Source organism: Haliotis cracherodii, unplaced genomic scaffold (assembly GCF_022045235.1).
Source record: "Haliotis cracherodii isolate W230 unplaced genomic scaffold, xgHalCrac1.p SCAF_7, whole genome shotgun sequence".
Classification (NCBI taxonomy): domain Eukaryota; kingdom Metazoa; phylum Mollusca; class Gastropoda; order Lepetellida; family Haliotidae; genus Haliotis; species Haliotis cracherodii.
This window is the reverse complement of record NW_027266330.1, coordinates 22,620,711-22,632,802: the sequence shown is the minus strand read 5'-3', so window position 1 is coordinate 22,632,802 and position 12,092 is coordinate 22,620,711.

Below are 12,092 nucleotides of genomic sequence, written 5' to 3'. Positions count from 1 at the left end.
CGGGGTAGAATAGCAACCTATGCTTGCCGTTAAAGGCGACTATGCTTGTCGTTAGAGGCGACTAACGGGATCGGGTGGTCAGGCCCGCTGACTTGGTTGATGCATGTCATCGATCCCAATTGCGGGGATCGATGTTCATGATATTAATCACTGGATTGTCTGGTCCAGACTCGATTATTTACAAACCGCCGTCATATAGCTGGAATACTGCTGAGTGCGGCGTTAAACAACAAACCAACCAACCAACTACATGTTACGTATGATTGAAAAAGAGGTAAATGTGGTCGAAAAATTGTATTTTGCGGAGGAAATGACTGATGGATTGTAAGCAACGACTGAACTACACGCCCGTGAAGATCCGGTTACAAATGGTCTTCAGCATCCCATGCTTGTCGTAAGAGGTTACTAACGGGATCGGGTGGTCAGGTCCGCTGACTTGGTTGATGCATGTCATCATATCCCAAATGCGCAGATCGATGCTGATGATGTCAATCACTTGATTGTCTGGACAGGCTCAATCATTTACAGTCCTTTTTTTTACATTCGTTTTTTTACACGAACTTGTCGCGTAACCTCCCATCACCCCTCCACCCCCCCCCCCCCCCCCCCTTACCCCGCGCGTCTTTTGTCTAGTTCTATTTAAGCAGTTTGCTTATCTGTAACAAGAGTGAATTGCGAACATCATTTGGGGTAGATATCTATCCCTTCTAATAGAATCGGGCAAAGGTCTAACGAGTGGAGTTTACGTGTGCTATAAAGGAGTGTTGGCGTTAATTCAAATTTACTGCCTCAATAAAGCTTGCAGTAGGGGTCTGTAGTTAGAGAGTCGTAACACTATTGATTGTCAGCTTTGGCCCTAACAAGATTCAGCTTCATTAAATGTCAAAAGTGTTTTTTAATTTTGCCTGCAACACTGATATTGCTCTGCTATACACAGCTGTTTTTTCGTGTTTACATTTTGATCAAACATATTTAGTTATTACCGAGTGATTGAGGAGCCCATACAATCCTCACACACACACACACACACACACACACACACACACACACACACACACACACACACACACACACACACACACACACACACACACACACACACACACACACACACACACAAACACACGAGCAGTAAATGAAAAATTATCGTAGTGTGTGCCCCAATCCGATTAGTTTAGAAACATTTGACCGAGTTCGAAATCTCCCGGATTCGTAACTGCATAAATGATATTCTTGAAAAATATTACCTTTCTCCTTTTTAATTTAAAACAAAAGTGCAATTCAGTTCTGCTGCGAGTTTTCAAGACTGCTGAGAGTTTTCAACCAACAGTGAACGGGTACGATGATCGATTCGTAACCTTCTCGCGACACACATGCAGATTGGGTTTTATTCTCCTCAGGGAGCTGAGAATGACACATCGAGTAAACACCGATCCTTTGAACTGAGTAATAATGCAGCTCTTCGAGTATACATTGCTTAACAAGCGTCGTCGTCGTCTTCTTCTTCTCATCATTACTATTTAGAGATTATTATTATTAGTATTATTATTAGTATTATTTGTTGATGTTAATAATTAGTCATGAGGCGGACATGTTTTCACATTGCAAAGTAATATAGCCATTAATGCTCTCAATGCTGAATGTATGGCGTAAGGCCAAGACAATTTAAATGTTTCAATTTGTGCAGGGCTTATTGTTTGATGGTTTTTAATTTGCAAATTCGTGGGAAAATCAAATATATTTTAATTGTGTTGAAACATTTGTGAACAATTTGCACAAAGCCTTGAAAACTGTTTGGGAAAATAAATATTATATAACCAAATTGTACATGTAATTTAAAACATTTAGATTTTTATCTTGGCCGTATTTCAAACTCTGCCAAACGAGAGTGCATTTAATTGACTTGCTGTTTCACGGATAGGGTTAAAGTGAATTCAGTTTGCAGAATGTATTGCTTGGTACCTGATGTCTTAACTAGATTGGTACAAACTTTTCAGGCTGCCTGGGAGGTATTGAGGAATAAGACAGGCGTTAATCTACATGGACATTGCAACAACGTGCTGCAATGGCTGTAGTGTCGCCATATGTATGCGATACCTACGTTGTCGCGACGTTTTGGATAAACGTTGTAGCAACGTAAAAAATGGATGTTGTGACAACGTCTTGATTTGGTTGTATTTTGGTTTACGTACAACGTTGTAGCAACCAATCTGGGAGTCTACAGATTGACGTTGTGACAACGTTACATCACAACGTTGTAGCAACGAAAAGTCAACGTTGTCACAACGTTGTCACAACGTTGTCACAACGTAGAATTTTTTGCTGGGTTGTTAGTTCGACAATCATAGAAAACTTTGGAACATTTGAACACAAAATGAAAGATAGCGCTCAAGGTCCAAGATTATATATCATGTAACTCGCACAACTGACGTAAACGAATAATATGAATTATTTAGTCATTCTCTAAAGCTTTTTCTTTTTTTAAGGTGGTTGAGAGTCAGCCTCGACCACTGACAAGATGAAACTTGAAAAAATGGTCAAACCTTTTGTGTTATATTTAATATGTTTGGACCAATTACACAACTATATATCAATAAGTGGTAATTGCCTCGATAATAAAAAGGCCGTTGTTATACAGCCGTATCATCATGAGCATCGATCTAGGCCATTGGGATACGAGGACATGCATCATCCACGTCAGGGAGCCTGACCACCCGATCCTGTTAGTCGCCTCTTACGACAAGCATGGTCGCCTTTTAGGACAAGCATGGTTGCTGAAGATACATTCTACCCCGGATCTTCACGGGTCATCAGAGTCAAGAGATCGACTCTCCTAACTGACTTATTATGGTCACCCTTAGATCAGGCCCAGCTGATCCTTAAAGTATCCCTCTTTACCCTGGATTAACTCACTCACTCACTCACTCACTCACTCACTGACTCTCAACCGCGGCATTAGTCTAAGGTGCCACAATTCGCTGTGCAGAGTTGCGTCCCTTGGGCAAGCCAAAAACCTATGATTGTGGGTTTGAATTCCTGTTCGCCCCGATTATGTTTCTACAAAGTTGTAAACGTCTGAGATCTGCATCACTTCGGGTTTTCCTCCCACATTAAGCTGGCACGCCGTGATATAACCGAAATACTGTTCAAAGCGGCGTTAAACCAAACTCACTTACATTCATTCACTCACTTATCCACTCCTCTCACTCAATCACGCACTCTCTTTTTTGAAGATCCAGGTTCGCCCCTCTAAATCTCAACATCTCGGAAACGTCATCTTTAACGCCGACGTTGAACACATAATCACGGTTTTGACGCAATGCAGATTCTATAAACAAATACATTTTGCGTGTGCGCATTTTTACCCAACCATTAAAGTAAACAGTAAAACATTACGGAATCCTGAACACAAACAACCCATTCCAAAGCAGCAAATAATAACGACAGAACCAATTCTCTGATGGCAACAGAACTTCGGGTTTTGCTACTTCGCAATGCATTATCCAACATAAAGCTGCAGTTAAACAGATCATGTACCGATGTGCGGGAATAACAGGGGGCGGAAGATATTTGTGTTTTTATTTCGTTGAGGGTTAAATAAAAGAAAGCCACTTTTACGCCTGAGATGTTTTCATGGCCGCTTTATGTTCTCCTTTCAGGTTATTATCAAAGGTGAAGGTCACCACATGTTTGTTTTCATGCAGCAGGCACCATGGTGTTAACAAAATGACTTTCGCAGGGATAAATGGGACGTGCTGATTTCGGCGATCGGTATCTAGACTCGCATTTTATCGTTATCCAGGCAATAGTGATGGAATCTGATGCTGCGGAGACGGTTTATTTAAGGTTCCCATTAAACTCGCTTCCGATTTCATAACAAGTAGACCCGTGAAGATCCGGGGTAGAAAAGGTCTTCAGCAACCCATGCTGGCCGTAAAAGGCGACTAACGGGATCGGGTGGTCAGGCTCGCTGACTTGGTTGCTGCATGTCATCGATCCCAATTGCGTGGATCGTTGTTCATGATGGCAATCACTGGATTGTCTGGTCCAGACTCGATTATTTACAGACAGCTGTCATATAGCTCGAATATTGCTGAGTGCAGGGTAAAACAACAAACCAAACAAAACCATAACACGTAAGGTGCAATGCACCCGGTACTTGAGGGGCCAACTGACCATGGATCAGGTGCTATGGGGGTGCATGAATGGAAAGATCCTACATCATAAGGGAAAATGAATTTTCAACCGTGCATGGCGGATAGCATTGCTACTTGTGCTAATGATCCATAGTTTGGACCCGCTATATGTGCACGAAGAGCGGTTTTATAGTTACTGTTATATTGTTGACAACGAGACTTAAAAAGATTGACTCTGCCAAATGTATGATTGGTGAACCTCTCTTTGGGGCACGGTTTTAATCCCAAATGCGTCAGTTTCTCATACATGGGAGGCATATATATGATATATATTATAGTACAGAAATAAACGACGAGTTGGAATTGTTTATCGTACAGTAAAACACTTTATCATTTTCATGATGTTTTATTGTACGATAGACAACGACCACGAGTCGTTTATTTCTTATATTAGATATCAACAGTATGTGAGGTGAGATGAGGTGAGGTGAGGTGAGGTGAAATGGGGTTTAACGTCGCGTCCAGGATTATTGCACTTATATAGCGACGTGCATGTACGTGTGATTGTTTGTGTGGTTGCTTGAGCTAGTCCGGACTGATGCCGATTTATAGTGCTAGCTCACTGAGATACCATGACACAGTTTAACATGAATATTTCCCTAAGACACAGTATACTGACTCCGAGCCGACCAGTCCTTGTTTTGGCCCCTTAATGCCGAGCGTCAGACAGGGTAACAACAAGAACCATCTTTTAACGTATGACGCGGCCGGGGATCGAACCCCGGACCTTCCGCTCTCCGGGCGGACGCTCTACCACTAGACCACGGAGGCGGTCCCGAGCTCCAGCTACACCAAAGAATTGAATACGGTTCTATGTTTAGCTGAAATAGTAATAAAAAAAATAGCTCCGTAATAAATCGCAAAGAACAATGAAGAACGAAGCGTGGTTTATTTCACAATAAAAAATTGTTCTATCATGACGTAATTTCTGGAGATTCGAACATGCCCTCGCAACTTGATGACGTCGTAAATTGGGCGACGTTATTTCAAAGTGGGACGTTTCTAAATGAGTATTTCACATAGACGTAGCTGGGCAACGCAGATAAACGCAATGGCCGAACGGTCGAGTCCAAAACTGGGAGAGGTATGACAATCGGTATTGGGAGAAAAGGTACAGATAATCGACGTGACATTTGTGAGAATGTTCGGGAAATACAAAACTTAACCTCCTGTGCATAAAATAGAGTTGTCCGACTTTGCTAGGGTTGTATTCTATTCAGGGAGTCATCATCAGTTAGATACGGGTAAATGTTTTAAAGTTTGTACATCAACATCCTCGGAAAGGACGTATATACTGTTGGAGCTTCCGTGGTCTAGTGGTAGAGCGGAAGGTCCGGATCCGGGGTTCGATCCCCGGCCACGTCATACCAAAAGACGTTAAAAGATGGTACTTGTTGTTACCCTGTCTGGCGCTCGCCATTAAGGGGCCAAAACAAGGACTGGTCGGCTCGGAGTCAGTATACTGTGTCTGAGTGGGGTATTCATGTTAAACTGTGTCATGGTATCTCAGTGAGCTAGCACTATAAATCGGCATCAGTCCGGACTAGTACAAGCAGCCACACAAACACACACACGTACGTGCACGTCGCTATATAAGTGCGATAATCCTGGACGCGACGTTAAAACCCATTTCACCTCACCTCAACTGGAGCTCGGTAGGTTAGAGTTAAGCAAACATCGATAATCCACATCTTTAACGTGATGAATAAAATATGCCAATCGTGCTTAGTCATATCGGGGTCAAAAGTCAGGTGAAGGATTATCTCTTCTATGTGTCGAGGACCATGGACCCCGATCAAGCTCACATACCAAGGACTTACGATACGCGTATTGCTACGATATATTGGTGGAACATATCCCCGATCGTTAACTCAACCCAGAGGCCATCAGGGTGTAATAAGTCCTTGTACTTATACCAAATGTCATCCCCGCCTAGTTTGTGAAAGGGTAGCAAGTCACTCCGTGGTTCCGAAGACTGGGTTCTGGCTTGTCTTGATTTGATTAGGAAGCTCACAGCGTGATGGTCACGGTCAGATATATTTCTGTTAACCTGAACGAGAGGCAGTTGTTGATTAAGTGGTTCTCAATAATTGAGCATAAAGGGTCAGAGCCGCAACATTCTCTGTTAACCTTGACGAAATGTCAGGCTGGATTCCACAGAACAATTGTGGTCGCCTTGGAACTGCCTGTAGTTCCTAAGCGTCAACTCTCTGCTTTGTTAACTTTCGTTGCCGTGAATGTGTTGGGCCGTTTATAACGCTTGTTGGTGGAGACACGTTTATTCCATTATATCCATAGTAGGAGTACTGCTGCGCGGCGTCGGGCAACAGATACTTACCCCTTTCATGCAAATTGTGGGATGTGCAGGTGTTAGCAATATTTCAGAACATGTTTACCCGTTTCACGAACACCTGGTGTCACTGATTTTCAGTGATCCATTTCATATGTTTACCACTATTTTGCCTTTTGCGCCAAACGGAATCTGTTTGACAGATAATCGAGACTGGTTATTTTCTGGCGGTGATTTTACTGTGCTATTTACTGTGTTAAAGCCATTCACTTATGGACTAAACGTTTGGTATAAATTCTTGAGAGTTTTGTTAATGGTCACTGTTTCAGGATATACGCTATTTGTCACTGAAGGGGGGGATCTGCACAAATGCTTTTTTTTAAGAAGAAGGTTACAAAGTATTTGTTTTATAAAACGTGTTGTGAAAATTATTTTTTGTCAGTGTTCCTACACCCTTCCCCCCAACCCCACCCCGGAATATTAAATGACCGTTCATTTAACTCCATTCGCTCACATCCATACATTTTATACGTCTCTGCGTGAATTTTAAATTAGAGATAGGTTATTGTAAAGTGCTACCGACAGCCATTCATCTCGACATTTTTGTTTAGTATATCAGCAGATATCTCAACCGAACAAAGCGCCTCAACGGGTGTGTTTTCCTTACAGAAATACCGAAATATGAACACTCTCTTTGGATGAATGACTGTGAGTGATGATGTCCTTCTTCTGAGTAATGACTACATGCACTGATGGGCGGTCGGGTAGCCTAGTGGTTAAAGCGTTCGCCCGTCACGCCGAAGACCAATGTTCGATTCCCGACATGGGTACAATGTGTGAAGCCCATTTCTGGTGTCCCCCCGCCGTGATATTGCTGGAATATTGCTAAAAGCTGCGTAAAACCATACTCACTCACTCTTTTCGTTGTATGAATTCTTCATGCTTTTAGATCTACTCATCGGACAAGTCACAATTAAGGTCAAGATCATTCGTATCTGCATATCGATTGGATCTGCGATTTGGGTGATGTTGACTGTAGGCTGAAGGCGATAAGTTCCATATTCCATGAGGCTCTGAATAAGTGGGATGTTTAGTTTAATATCGATCTCTATTTTGGTGTAGGAATAATTTTTGCTGATTCCATTATTTGCAATCGATTAGGTGTTTATTCAACGTCATCCTGGCATCAATGACTTTAATTTCTCTCCTAGACCGTATCTCAGTTGATTACACCGCGGAGAAACATGCAGACGGAAGGCAATAATAAGACGTATAGAGGGACACGGATAGAGGTCGTTACAGGCTTCTCCAATAAGAACCTTCAGCAAAACGCAGCCTTCACGTGAACCAGAAACATGTAGCTTCAATCAAGCTTCTTCACAGCGGGAAGCGATAATTTCAGTATAGAAAACATTTTCCTATGAGAGAACAGCGGTGTAGAAACTGTATTGTCTGACAAATATCCAATGTCATCCCTACCAGATAGCTGCAACCTGAATTTCACCCATTGTCCTGAAGAAGACTTGGCTCTGGTTTGTCCTGATTTGATTAGGAAGTCCCATCAACGTGAGGGACGTATGATGCTTTTGGATGTTTCATTTCAGTGTCCTTGACAATTGGCGCTGCCTTTCATACACTGTGCAGGGCAACTGATCCCTTCTATAATCCGTGGTTTGTGACGTTATTGGGATCGGCAGCTTTATTTGTATTTACTGTTATTCTATGAGTCTCTGCTTGTGGGTGTATTAGTTATTTATCATCAAAAACTGGCTCCCACAGGAGATATCGCTTGGAGTAGATCTGCAATGAAATTACATCACAATGCTTTGCAGATCATTGTGACGTCACTGGTTACCATGACGTCACAATCAAATGACATCACTAATGGCTCTGCTACTGAAGCTGTTAGCAGTACTTTTTTACACTGAAGACACTGCTAATTGCTGTCTACAATTTGAAAAAGTTGGAAGAATGATGTTGGATGATAAATAAAATCTCACCCTCGTGTCTTTTGATATCAAATATATCAACACTCGTTGATAAAAGTGGCAAAATTCCTCGGCAAGCCTCGGAATTTTTCCACTTTTATCAACTCGTGTTGATATATTTGATATCAAAAGACACTCGGGTGTGATTCTCTATTTCATGGATATGTTCCAATATGATTCAACGCCGATTTCAACAGTGCAGTTACATCACTGCGTGTCCGCTCGTTGTGGGCAAAGCCAGAAGTGATGCAGGTCTCCCACATTTCCCACTTTGGTGAAACGGGTATGGTGATGATAACCCTAGAAACATAATCAAGATAACTGTACTATTTCGATAAACATTCTCGTCATGTATAAACATATATGCATAGAGTGAGTGAGTGAGTTGGGTTTAACGCCGCTTTTAACAGTATTCCAGTTACATCACGGCGTGTCAGCTTAATGTGGGAGGAAAGCCCGAAGTGGTCAGGTCTCAGACGTTTACCACTTCGGTGAAACCCACGAGCACGGGTATGGTGCTGACAAACCTAGAAACATAATCGGGGCGAACCAGGATTCGAACCCATAATCATAGGTTTCTGTCGTGCCTAAGGGACGCAACTCTGCACAGCGAATAGCGGCGCCTTAGACGACTGGGCCACCCGTGCCCCCTATATGCATAGAGCATTCATATGCAATATCTGCATCATCCAGTTCCAGTATCGCACACCAATAGTTAACCATCATGGATTTGTATTGTATAGATATTCAAAGAAAACCATTTGTGGTCGGCACACCATGCGCTCATTGGCATTGTGAATACTAATGAATATGTTCAACAGTATTAAAGTACAACAAAGACGTTGCGTAAGACTTTTGAAGCAAACACGAGCCAAGCTTATATAGGAGTAGCATTCTTCATGTACTGGAACACTATTGATTTCAGTTGTTTGAACCTGATCATGAGTTAGTGTGTAGTGATGTACGTAGTTTAAATGTCAGTAGTTCACCTTTACATCCAGCTCACTAGCACTTGTTTGATGTGTACTATATCTAGATTTGAAAATAACAGCATCGTTTCTTGGATGATTACAGATGAAATAAAAGTGGTATTTTGACTTAATTATTTGTGTTTAAAGTTTTTGTGTGAATCGTAAAGGTCAGAGCGGAAACCAAATTTTGGTTTAAAGTCGGCTCAAGATGAACTGACTGAGTCACAATTGCTAGCATTCTTTGGATTGCAGACATTTGAATTTTGTGTTAAGAGTGTTAATGAATTGTTTGATAGGCATTACTTAGACGTTAACGCATGACAAAGTAGAGATAATTTATGGATAACAACTTCTTTATTTACTGTAAAGGCAACGTTTCGGTATAGATCCTTATACCGTTGTCAAGCAAGGCAAGGGTGTTATTGCTTAACTCTATAACGTAGTGGTTTGCAGAATTAACCAATTAACATTATTATTTAAGAATTGACTTCCACTTTACATACATACATACATACATACATACATACATACATACATACATACATACATACATACATACATACATACATACATACATACATACATACATACATACATTTCAACTTCAGCTATCATTTAGCATCTTTCTTGTTCGACCCATGAACTGAAACCAGTGTGTCATCGTTATTAATCCATGGCACATTTCCATAATTCCCCATCGAGAGTTTATCTGTTACATTGGCTCGACTCTAACTTGAACCTGTATGCTATTTCTTTGATATTATCAGAGACTGACCGCGTAACGAGAACCTTCAGCACAACCAAGATATATGAGTGTGATAGGGGATGAGATGGAAACATCATAGTTTGTCTGGAGGAGATAACACATCACTTGGCTGCAGAGGTTCCAGTGACATTGTCGAGGACACCGTTGATTGTGCATTCGACAGATTAACATGGACGGATGTAATATAAATGCAAATCGAGTGTGCAGGGTAGTTATTGATAAAAAAATAGGTGAACAAAGTTGAATTGTATTATATGAATAAGATGATAACCAGTGTGAACTCTGTGTGTGAGTGTGTGTGTCTGTCAGTGTGCCTGTGTGCCTGTGTGTGTGTGTGTGTGTCTCTGTCTGTGTGCCCGTGTGTGTATATCTGTGAATGTGTCCTGTGTGTGTTAAAGTGTGTGTGTCTGTGTGCCTGTGTATCTGTCTCAGTGTGTGTGTATCTGTCTGTGTGCCTCTGTGTGTATATCTGTGAATGTGTCCTGTGTGTGTTAGAGTGTGTGTGTCTGTGTGCCTGTGTGTGTGTATATGTCTGTGTGCCTGTGTGTGTGTATCTATCTCTCTGTGTGTGTATCTGTCTGTGTGCCTCTGTGTGTGTGTATATCTGTGAATGTGTCCTGTGTGTGTTAGAGTGTGTGTGACTGTGTGCCTCTGTGTGTGTGTATCTGTATGTGTGCCTGTGTGTGTGTGTGTGTGTGTGTATGTCTGTGTGCCTGTGTGTGTATCTATCTCTCTGTGTGTGTATCTGTCTGTGTGCCTCTGTGTGTGTATATATCTGTGAATGTGTCCTGTGTGTGTTAGAGTGTGTGTGTCTGTGTGCCTCTCTGTGTGTGTATCTGTATGTGTGCCTGTGTGTGTGTATCTGTCAGTGTGCCTCTTTGTGTGTGTGTATCTGTCTGTGTGCCTCTGTGTGTGTATATCTGTGAATGTGTCCTGTGTGTGTTAGAGTGTGTGTGTATGTGTGCCTCTGTGTGTGTGTGTGTGTGTGTGTGTGTGTATCTGTCTGTGTGCCTCTGTGTGTGTGTATATCTGTGAATGTGTCCTGTGTGTGTTAGAGTGTGTGTGTCTGTGTGCCTCTCTGTGTGTGTATCTGTCTGTGTGCCTGTGTGTGTGTATCTGTCTGTGTGCCTCTGTGTGTGCCTCTGTGTGTGTGTGTGTGTGTGTGTGTGTGTGTGTGTGTGTGTGTGTGTGTGTGTGTGTGTGTGTGTGTGTGTGTGAGAGAGTGTGTGTGTGCCTGTGTGTGTGAGTGCAATCAGGGGCTCTGGTGTCTCGGGGGGAATAGACTTGGCCACCTACCCTCAATCCCCCTATAGCCACACTCACACACCCACTCACTTTTCCACGAACAACAACATCATTCTGTGTAACGTTTTCTTAAGAAGTCCCAGGAAGTCGTAAAGATACCGGTGGTGATGGCATACTGACACTGATGTAATTAGCTGCTAATGCAATTTCCTACTCCCTGTAACCCAGCTGATGAACATGTCAGGAAATCCTGACGGGCAATATATTGTTGTGGTCAAATTAAGAGGAGGCATCAAAGGAAGGAGCTAATTTTGTACTTAGTGCTTTATTTCCTCAGCTTGTAGGTTTACTGTCAAAGGTCGTTTTCCGATGAAGATAATGTTTCATTTGTTATGTTAAAGCTGAAATCGAGGCATCATGTTGGTCACTTGTCGATGTGTTTTAGGTTGTTTGACAAATAATTGGATGACTTGTAATTTTCACATTTTATCCATCACTTACAACTGTAGCCTAGTGGTTAGAGTGTTCGCTCGTCGAAGGCCCGGGTTCGATTCCCCACATGGGTACAATGTGTGAAGCCCATTTCTGATATCCCCCGTGATATTGCTGGAATATTGCTAAAAGCGGCGTAAAACG